This window comes from Erinaceus europaeus, chromosome 2, assembly GCF_950295315.1.
Source record: "Erinaceus europaeus chromosome 2, mEriEur2.1, whole genome shotgun sequence".
In the NCBI taxonomy this organism is placed as follows: domain Eukaryota; kingdom Metazoa; phylum Chordata; class Mammalia; order Eulipotyphla; family Erinaceidae; genus Erinaceus; species Erinaceus europaeus.
This window is the reverse complement of record NC_080163.1, coordinates 172,281,733-172,290,926: the sequence shown is the minus strand read 5'-3', so window position 1 is coordinate 172,290,926 and position 9,194 is coordinate 172,281,733.

Sequence of the window (9,194 nt, the reverse complement as noted above, 5' to 3'; positions counted from 1 at the left end):
GGCCTTCTACATGCATGATTTCACCAAACTGGGCTCCTTTTTCTTTCTTTTTAAAAAATATTTAGTTATTGGGAGTCCGTGGTAGCACAGTGGGTTGGGCACAGGTGGAGCAAATCACAAGGACTGGCTGAAGGATCCCGGTTCGAGCCCCCGACTCCCCACCTACAGGGGAATCGCTTCACAAGCAGTGAAGCAGGTCTTGAGGTGTCTATCTTTCTCTCCTCCTCTTTGTCTTCCCCTCCTCTCTCCATTTCTCTCTGTTCTATCCAACAACAACGACATCAAACATAACTACAACAATAAAACAATGAGGGCAACAAAAGGGAATAAATAATAAATAAAAATATTTTTAAAAATATATATATTTATTTTCCCTTTTGTTGCCCTTGTTTTATTGTTGTAGTTATTACTGTTGTTGTTATTGATGTCATCGTTGTTGGACAGGACAGAGAGAAATGGAGAGAAGAGGGGAAGACAGAGAGGAGGAGAGAAAGACAGACACCTGAAGACCTGCTTCACCATCTCTGAAGTGACTCCCCTGCAAGTGGAGAGCTGACAGCTCAAACTGGGATCCTTAACGCAGGTCCTTGCACTTGGAGCCACCTGCACTTAACCTACTGTACCACCACCCAACCCCCTTTTTCTTTCAGATAGAGAAACACCACAGCACCAGGTCTTCCTCTAGTGCTGTAGCATCTCCCAGGCAGTGCCAGGACTCAAACCTGAACTGTGCACACATAACAAGGCACACACTTTACCTGATGAATTATATCCCCAGATCCTTAAACCAATATTCAAGGTTCATTTTTTATTTATTATACTTGAGAGAGAGTTTCATATGAGATGGGGTGGAGAAACACCAGAGCACCACTTTGGCACATATGCTGCCAGGAGTCAAGCTAGGAATCTTAGGCATGCAGGTCTGGCGCTCTACCAGTTGAGACAACTGCAGTTCTACTTCACTACTCATGAAGCTTCCTTTCTGCAGGTGGGGACCTGGGGCTTGAACCCAGATCTTTGAGCACTGTAATGTGTGCACTTAGCCAGGTGGTTGGTAATTGAATGGGGAAAGGGGTGATTTCTGGACCTTCTTTGAAAGCAACATGTTGTATGATGTGGAATAGCATTTTAGTGTTTCTTGTTAGGTTTTATGTTTTAATCGTTTTCTAGATATTTGAACTTGGAAGGTAAATGAGGCTTCACAAGTGCAGGGTGGTGCCTCCTCATTTTCATTCTGTTATGCTGTGTCTCCTCCTTTTTCTGGTTCAGCTCATGAGAGGAGCTCAACATATTTACATGGAAAGTGCACTCATTCCTCTGTGAGCATAGCCCCCTTACACCCCCAAAGCTGTACTGGACAGTGCCTTCCAGGCTACAGGTTTAGGGGACAGGGGTTGAGAGCAGTTTCTTAGCATCATCTTTTTTGGAAATTTATAGAAGACTTTCATATTTCTCCAGGTTTCCTTCCTCTTTCTGTGTCTCTCTATCTGTATGTCTGTCTATATCTCTCCTCTTTTTGAACCACACTCCACATCATGGTATTTTATTTTTATTGTCCTGTTGAAATGCCCATGTTTTAAACTGAGGGCATAGAACATGTCTAGGAAGTAATGAGAATTGCTTTATCTTGTATCTCAAAGAGATACTTCCAGATGTTGAGTTCAACTATGGGTCCCCAACTCCAATTTGATCACTGTACTCTCCCAGCATGCATACACACTCTCACTCTCATGGCTCCCTCCCTTCCTTACTCCCTCTGTCCTTTCTTTCTTTCTCTCTCTCTCTGGTGCACGGAGCAGGCAGCCACTGTGAAGACTTCTGTGGGCACAGGAGCTCCGCGCCCAGGAGCTTTGGGTCCCCAGCGGGGCCTTCCTGCGCGGGGCTGCGTGGTCCTGCAGGGTACTTTGCAGCGCCCAGGGGCTGGGCTTGAGCGCACCGCGGTGGAGGCCGCAGCCCTGGCAGGATATCCACCCTGGGCCCTCCTCAGTCCCCATTTCCCCGCTTGACCCACGGGTCCCTGCAAAACAGTTGTCTGTATGGAGGGACTCTGGTGGTGGGGTGAAGGAGGGCGGGCCAGGGGCCTGGGCTGGGGCGCGAGGTGTGAAGCACCAGGGGCTGAGCCCCCCCCCAGGCGTGCAGGGGGCTGGCCCCTTGGGTGGAGCGCGCACACCCACCTCACCCCCAGTGCCTAGGTGCCTCCCTGGGCACTGAGTGCGCAGGCGCCAGCCTCTGGCACAGACCAAAACCAGGCTGGAGCTAGGTCACAGCGCTAGGCAGCAGTGGTGGCGGCAGCGCTGGACCAACAGGAACCCTGACTGACTGACCAACGGAGCCTCAAGTCTCGAAGGCAACGGGACTAAGATGCCCGCCTAGAGGCCCGCTTGCCATGTGACCTGGAGCACTCGAGGATGTCTGCTCTGAGGAAGGTGCGACTGCGGGCCGGGTCGGGTCAGAGCGCGGGTGCCCTCGGGGAGCGGGGGGGGGAGGGGGTGGCAGGTGGCGGGGTAGGGTCCCCGCGGAGCACGCGGGTGTGGGCAGGGGACCCTGCGCGAGACTGAGTGGGGGCGGGAGCGCATAGGTCTCTGCTTCCGAGCCAGAGCGAGGCCCCCTGGCACCTGTGCGTGGGACCCCGAGTTGGCATCGTGGCCCCGCGCCCCGGCGGCACTGAGTGCCCGGAGCCAGTGAGACTATGGGACCCTGTTGGGTGGGGCGCAGGAGCTGTCGGGGGGAGGGGAGGTGGCAGGTGGCGGGGTAGGGTCCCCGTGGAGCGCGTGGGTGTGGGCAGGGGACCCTGCGGGAAACTGCTTGGGGGCGAGAGTGCTTAGGTCGCTGCTCCCAAGCCAGAGCGAGGTCCCCCCGGCAGCGTGGCCCCGCGCCCCGGCGGCACTGAGTGCCTGGAGCCAGCACTCGCGTCCTGCACCATGGCGGGTCCCTGGGTCCCAGGCTATGGGGTGCACGGCGGGCTTCGAGTGGGGCGCCGCGGAGGTGCGATGGTCCCTCCTCGGCCCTGTGAGCCCAGTAGCCAGGAGACCCATGGAGGGGCTGACCAGCGAGAGGCCTACATGATGACTGGGACTCGAGTTCCGGCGCCAGAGGGGCAACCACCGTGGTGGTGGTGGGGCAGGCGGCACATTGCACCCCAACCCCCAACCTCCTTGGTCAATTCCGTGTGGTGACGCTCTCTGGGACCCCCGGGAAAGGAGAGGTGTGGGGTCGCTGGTGTGGGGTGGCCTCAACTGCTGCGACTGGGGTGGGGGGAAGGCGCGCGCTGGCAGGGGGTGGCCAACGCCCTGCTTTCCAAGTTTGAGCAAGCTTGCTGGCTTTTTTAGGGGAGGTTGCTAAGCAAGGCGCTACCCAGAAGAGGATTTTGTAACCAAGCCTCCCCTGGCAGCAGCTGTTGCTGCTTGCGCCCCTTCCCTCTCTTGCAGGAGAAATAATGATGTGATGAGAACAGCCCTGTGCGCCTTGGCCAGGGGGCGGCGGGTGCGGCCAGGTGGGCTGGCTGGGGTGTGTGTGTAGGGGGGCCGCTGCCCACCGCCTCGCCCCTCACCCACCACCCATCCCTGAGATGTGCCCAGGGTGTAGGGACGAATCAGACTTGGGGAGCCTAAAGGAGAGAAGAGTTGCAAGAGGTGGGGAGGGGGTGGCGAGCTCGGGCGAGGTGGCTAGCAGAGGGGACCTGCCTGCACTGGCCCAGGAAACTCTGGGCTCCTCCTGGCTGGGGGACTCCACCAGCCTGTCGCTCTCGGTGAAGGTCTTGGGATTCGGAATCCATGATTTATCAGCGGTGGAACTCTTGTATGGATTAAAATATGGCCATTGCCAGCAGAACCGTCTTCAGTGTTGATTGATTCTGCAGGGGCTGTGTTAGGGAGATTGAAGCACTGTTGCCTCTCCATCACCTTTGGCTGGAGTGCGCGGGGGGGGGGGGGGGGGGGGGGGGGGGGGGGGGGGGGGGACGGGACACCTCACCTGCCACTGAACTGGGGTGGAAGGGGTTGCTGGCTGGGGACTTCTCTGTTCTCACCCAGTCATCAATTTGGGGGCAGGTAGGCCTGTGCTTCTGATTGACACTCAGTCCTAAGACTTGAAGACTTCTCAGCAAGGAGACAATTGGAGAGTGTCCCTGTGGCACATTCAGAGATTCCAAAGCCCAGTTAGCAACAGACCCCTTTTAGCTCCACTTTCACCCCTGGGAGTGACTCATTCAGATTTGAGGTTGAGTTGCATTACAGCACAATTTTCAGTTTACCTGCTTTATTTCTCTGGTGAAAGAAGGTGATAGTTAACCAAGGCATAAAAAAAGGTAAAATGATAAAAACATGCTAATTTTTGTCAGGTCAAGTTGTTACTCTGGGTTTTCAAAAAATGTCATTGATCAGAATTTTCCAGTAGCCAAATTGCCTTGTGCAGGCGGCTGTGACTCAGAGATTTTGGCTCTAATAGTAGTTGTAGAGTGTGCACCATTTCCTTTAGATGGGGTGACTTTTTCATTGCCTGCAAGAGAACAAAAGAGAATTATTTTGTACCCCACATCTGGCATTATGGCTAGTGGGATTCAGGGTGTATGGTGTACGTGGGTACATTTGGACTGAAAGGTAGGGCCTTGCAGGCCTGCAGGGACAGGAACAGGAACTACACGCACCAAAGACACTATCTTCTCCACCAACATTTAGAGTCGATTTATCCTCTATCAGTAGTTCAGCAGATCTGAGGGTTCTTCTCAGTAAAAGTTGTTCAAGGGAACTGCACTTTATACATGCAAATCACTCAGTTCCCTTTAGTAACTCTTTCCTCCATGTTTCTCTGTTCTTGGTTAAGAGTTCATATAAGCCACAGATGTCATCTATGTCACTTGTCATGTCAAACTTGTCATGTCAAACTTGTGTATTGAACTTGAGACTAAAAGGTAACTTGAGTGAGCAAAATGAGTACGATGTCCAGTAACCAAGCAGATGAAATAAAGGTTCTCAGTTCAGCATTCTAAGTCATTGATTCAAACTCTTTAGCATTTATTCCTCCTTCTTCGCAAGAATTTTGCACTTATAGTATAATTATCCTAAGTGGTACTGTTTGAGACAAAAATAAACATGTATTCTACTTTCCAGTATTTCTGAATGTTATAGGTTACTTGTGGTGGAAATGAAATTTAACATGTAAAACCCTTCTATAGAATTCAGATTACTTTGGTATTTCTCCCCTTTGACATATATATCCTGTATCTCTCTGTTGTTAGGTTTTTTTAAATGGTATAAGTAACAAAATAAATAATAGCAATTAATAATAATACTCAATAGAAAAAGTCCTTTGGGGGGGCGGCAGTAGTGCTTCTGGTTAAGCATACATAGTATGAAGTGCAAGGACCTGTGAAAGTATCCCAGTTCAAGGCCCAGCTCCCTACCTACATGGGAGTTGCTTCACAGGTAGTGAACCAGGTCTGCAGTCATCTCTTTCTCTTCCCCTATCTTCCCTTCCTCTCTCAATTTCACTCTGTCCTGGGACCAGATGATGGCACACCTGGTTGAGTGCACATGTCACAATGTGCAAGGACCCAGGTTCAAGCCTGGTCCCCACTTGCAGGGGGAAAGCTTCACAAGTGGTGAAGCAGGGCTGCAGGTATCTCTCTGTCTCTCTCCTTCTATCACCCTCTTCCCTCTTGATTTTGGCTGTCTCTATCCAATAAATAAATCAATAAAGATAAAAAAGGGAGTTGGGTGGTAGCGCAGCGTGTTAAGCACATGTGGCGCAAAGTGCAAGGACTGGCATAAGAATCCCAGTTCGAGCCCCTGGCTCCCCACCTGGAGAGGAGTCGCTTCACAAGTGTTGAAGCAGGTCTGCAGGTGTCTCTTTTTCTCTTCTCCCTCTCTGTCTTCCCCTTCTCTCTCCATTTCTGTCTGTCCTATCTTAACAACGATGACATCAATAACAACAATAATAAAAACCAACAATGGCAACAAAGGGAAAAATAAATAAATAATAAAAAAATTCACTCTGTCCTATCCTATAAAAAAAGTGCTTTGCAGAATTTAAATACATTGTATTCCAGGTACCTAGAACCTGACCAGTATTGAAAGTAAAGGATTATAATGGGGCTTTTCTTATATTGTTAGAGGATCTGTTATTGCTCTTAACAGAGTATCTTTCATGAAATGCACATAGGGTGCAGAGGTGCCTTGATGCTTTTGTTATTTAAAACAACATATTGAGGTGATGACTAGGAGATAGCTCACTTAGTAGAGCACACACGTTGCCATGCTAAGTATTCATAGGAGCACCATTCATAGGGGAAACTCCATGAGTGGTAAAGTAGTGCTGTGGTGTTTCTCCTCCCTCTCTCCCCCCTCTCTCTTCCTCCTTCCCCCTCCTCTCTCTCTCCCCCTTTCTATATTCCATCCTCTGTATGAAAAAAAAGAGATAATAGTCTACTTGGAGTGGTTGATTTTTGCACACACTGGTGGCAAAAAAGTAAATATATAATATTGATTTAAGAAAACATGGAAGTCATAGTTTCTCAGTTGCCCAAGTTATTGAATAATAGGCACTTTGACTACAGATTTTAAAGGAGTGTTAATTAAGTGTATTATATTGACACACAGAATAGATATGCCCTGGTGTTTCACTGGACACAATAAAAATAACTATGCCTTTGTGTCCTGGGCAGAAGGGAGTCCAGTGTCAGCACTGCCAGTACATTGGTTATGAAGAGTTGTGTTCAGGAAGTCAGTCGTAAGGACAAGATGAGTCAGTGGGCAGCACATATACCTTACCATGAGTTTGAGTCTGGGCACCACATGGGAGTCCTATGGATAGCACTGTGGTAGCTCCCCTGATGAGGCAGAATGATGATGTGATACTCCTCTTCTCTCCTGTCCCCCAGATAGTGAAGAAAGAAAAAGGGCCAAAGAGGTCTCTCAGTAGTGTTATCTGCCACGCATGAATCCATAAATTGATGTTGCATATGTACAAGGCTCAGAGCTCATTTCTGGCACTACATTAAAACAAATGAATAAGCAGGAAGTCAGCAAGCAGAGTGTTCTTGTGCAGTTAAATCACTTTTAAGGACTGATGAAGTTGCTCACTTGGATAATGCAGAGCTTTGCCACATGTTTGACCCAAGTTTGAGCCCGGGCCCCCATAGCATTGAAGAAAGCCTCAGTGCTCCGGTCTCTCTCACTCTTTCTACTTCTGCACATTAAAAGGAAAAGTCATTCTTCATCCACCATAGTTTTACTTAATGCTGTTTTTATCAAACAGTCCATTCCCAGAAGACTGACATTTTCTTTGTCTGGGTTCTGGAGTGTGTAAGATGGTGTGTGTGTGTGTGTGTGTGTGTGTGTGTGTGTGTGGTGTCAGGGCTCTCCTTTTGAAAGGCCAAGTCTCAGCTCTGTCTTGTGGTGTGCCAGACACAGATAGGAGCACTTACTCTGCCTTCTAGCCTGAACAGTAGTGACAAGGAATGGACTGAGCTGTCCATGGCAGCTGGAGTTCAGTAGCCACTGCTCTGCTTTTTCAGCCATTACTTTCTGCCCCTATGCCCATTCGTGTTTGAGAATTTTGGTATCCAGGGATAAGATAACATGACATTTATTTATTTATTTTTGAGCTGAGACAGAAATATGCCTTTTGAGCAGAGGGAATCCTTGGAAGGAAGGCTGAAAGGAAGTGGGGCCTAGAATTGTTGCTGGGTGTCAACAGCTTAGGTGGTGACTGTCTGTACACAGAGCAACATGGCCACTTTAATGTGAATTCAGGCAAGAATCTGGTTGTCTGTCCATGGCAACCACAGTAAAGTATGAGTTTTTCTAAAAATAATAATAATAATAATAATTACATGAAAATTACTGAAGAGCAAGATTTTCAGACTTCAGCGGATATTCTCATCTGGTGTAGTCATAGAATAACAAAAAGAAAAATTTTAATGAGTCATTGCTAGAAAGGAACATTTGCAACCAGCCTTTACTTAAAATCATAGAAAATATGTTAACAGTAACTTTGTAAGTTTAGGTAGGCATTACCTTTAAAATGATGTACTATACTCTGCACAAAAGAAAAAAGTACTGAACTAATCCACCAGAACCTGTAAGTATATATGTTAAGCCAGCCAAGATGTCATTCATTATCCCCTTGTCTGTCATGAGAAGTTGTCCTGCTCTCCTGCATGAGGATGAATTGGAGCCCCCCTGGGGTGACAGTTCAAGTGGTATCACTGAGTTCTGACCCTAATACTCCAAAGGGGACAGAATCTATGCTGATTTGATAGGATTGTCACAAGGATGAAGTGAAACTGTGGCTGTACAGCAGACAGCATTTAGAGAAGCTCCGGAGGTGACTCAGCAGGTAGAACACAGATAGGACAGAGAGAAATGGAGAGAGGAGGGGAAGACAGAGAAGGGAAGAGAAAAATAGACACCAGCAGACCTGCTTCACTGTGTGAAGCGACTCCCCTGCAGGTGGGGAGCCGGTGGCTCGAAACGGGATCCTTATGCTGGTTCCTGCACTTTGCGCCACATGCGTTTAACCCACTGTGCCACCGCCCGACCCCCTTGTCATTTTTTTATTTGACCTTTATTAACAGATACTTGCAGCTTGGTGACTTTTTTTTTAAATCAAGTTGTAAACTTTTATTACAAATTAAAAATGAGGTTCTTAAAAATCTCAACTTGACCAGATATGAAACAATTTAAAAACCTTTAAAGATTTACTGAGAAAAACCAGGCCTTTAAAAACACACACACACACACACACACACACACACACACACACACACACGTTTGTCATTACCAAAAAGAGACATCTTTAGGTAAAAATAATAAAAACCCCATGCTGCATAGATAATGCAGATAGTCTGGTTATCTGCTCAAGGGGCAAAAAGCAAGCACTTAAGGTCTTCAGCTCATTCCTGTTGTTGAAACCATGTCCGTTCCTTACATTGAACCATTTTACTGTTACCATAACCTTCGTTGCCTTGAACTTCTTGTCCCTGCCAGCAGGCACCACTGATGTGAGGCTGCCTGGGCAGCCGCTCCCTGAGCCACTGCCATTGTACTGGGCTTGGTGTCAGTGGAGCTGAGGGCAGGGGCAGCTGGCAGCTGCTGGGTCTAGGCCACCCTGCTCATGGTTGTGGTGATGGTGACTGGGGCCAGCTGCTGCAGCTGCAGCTTCTCCCAGGGTGTGATGGTAACTAGGTGGCGGTG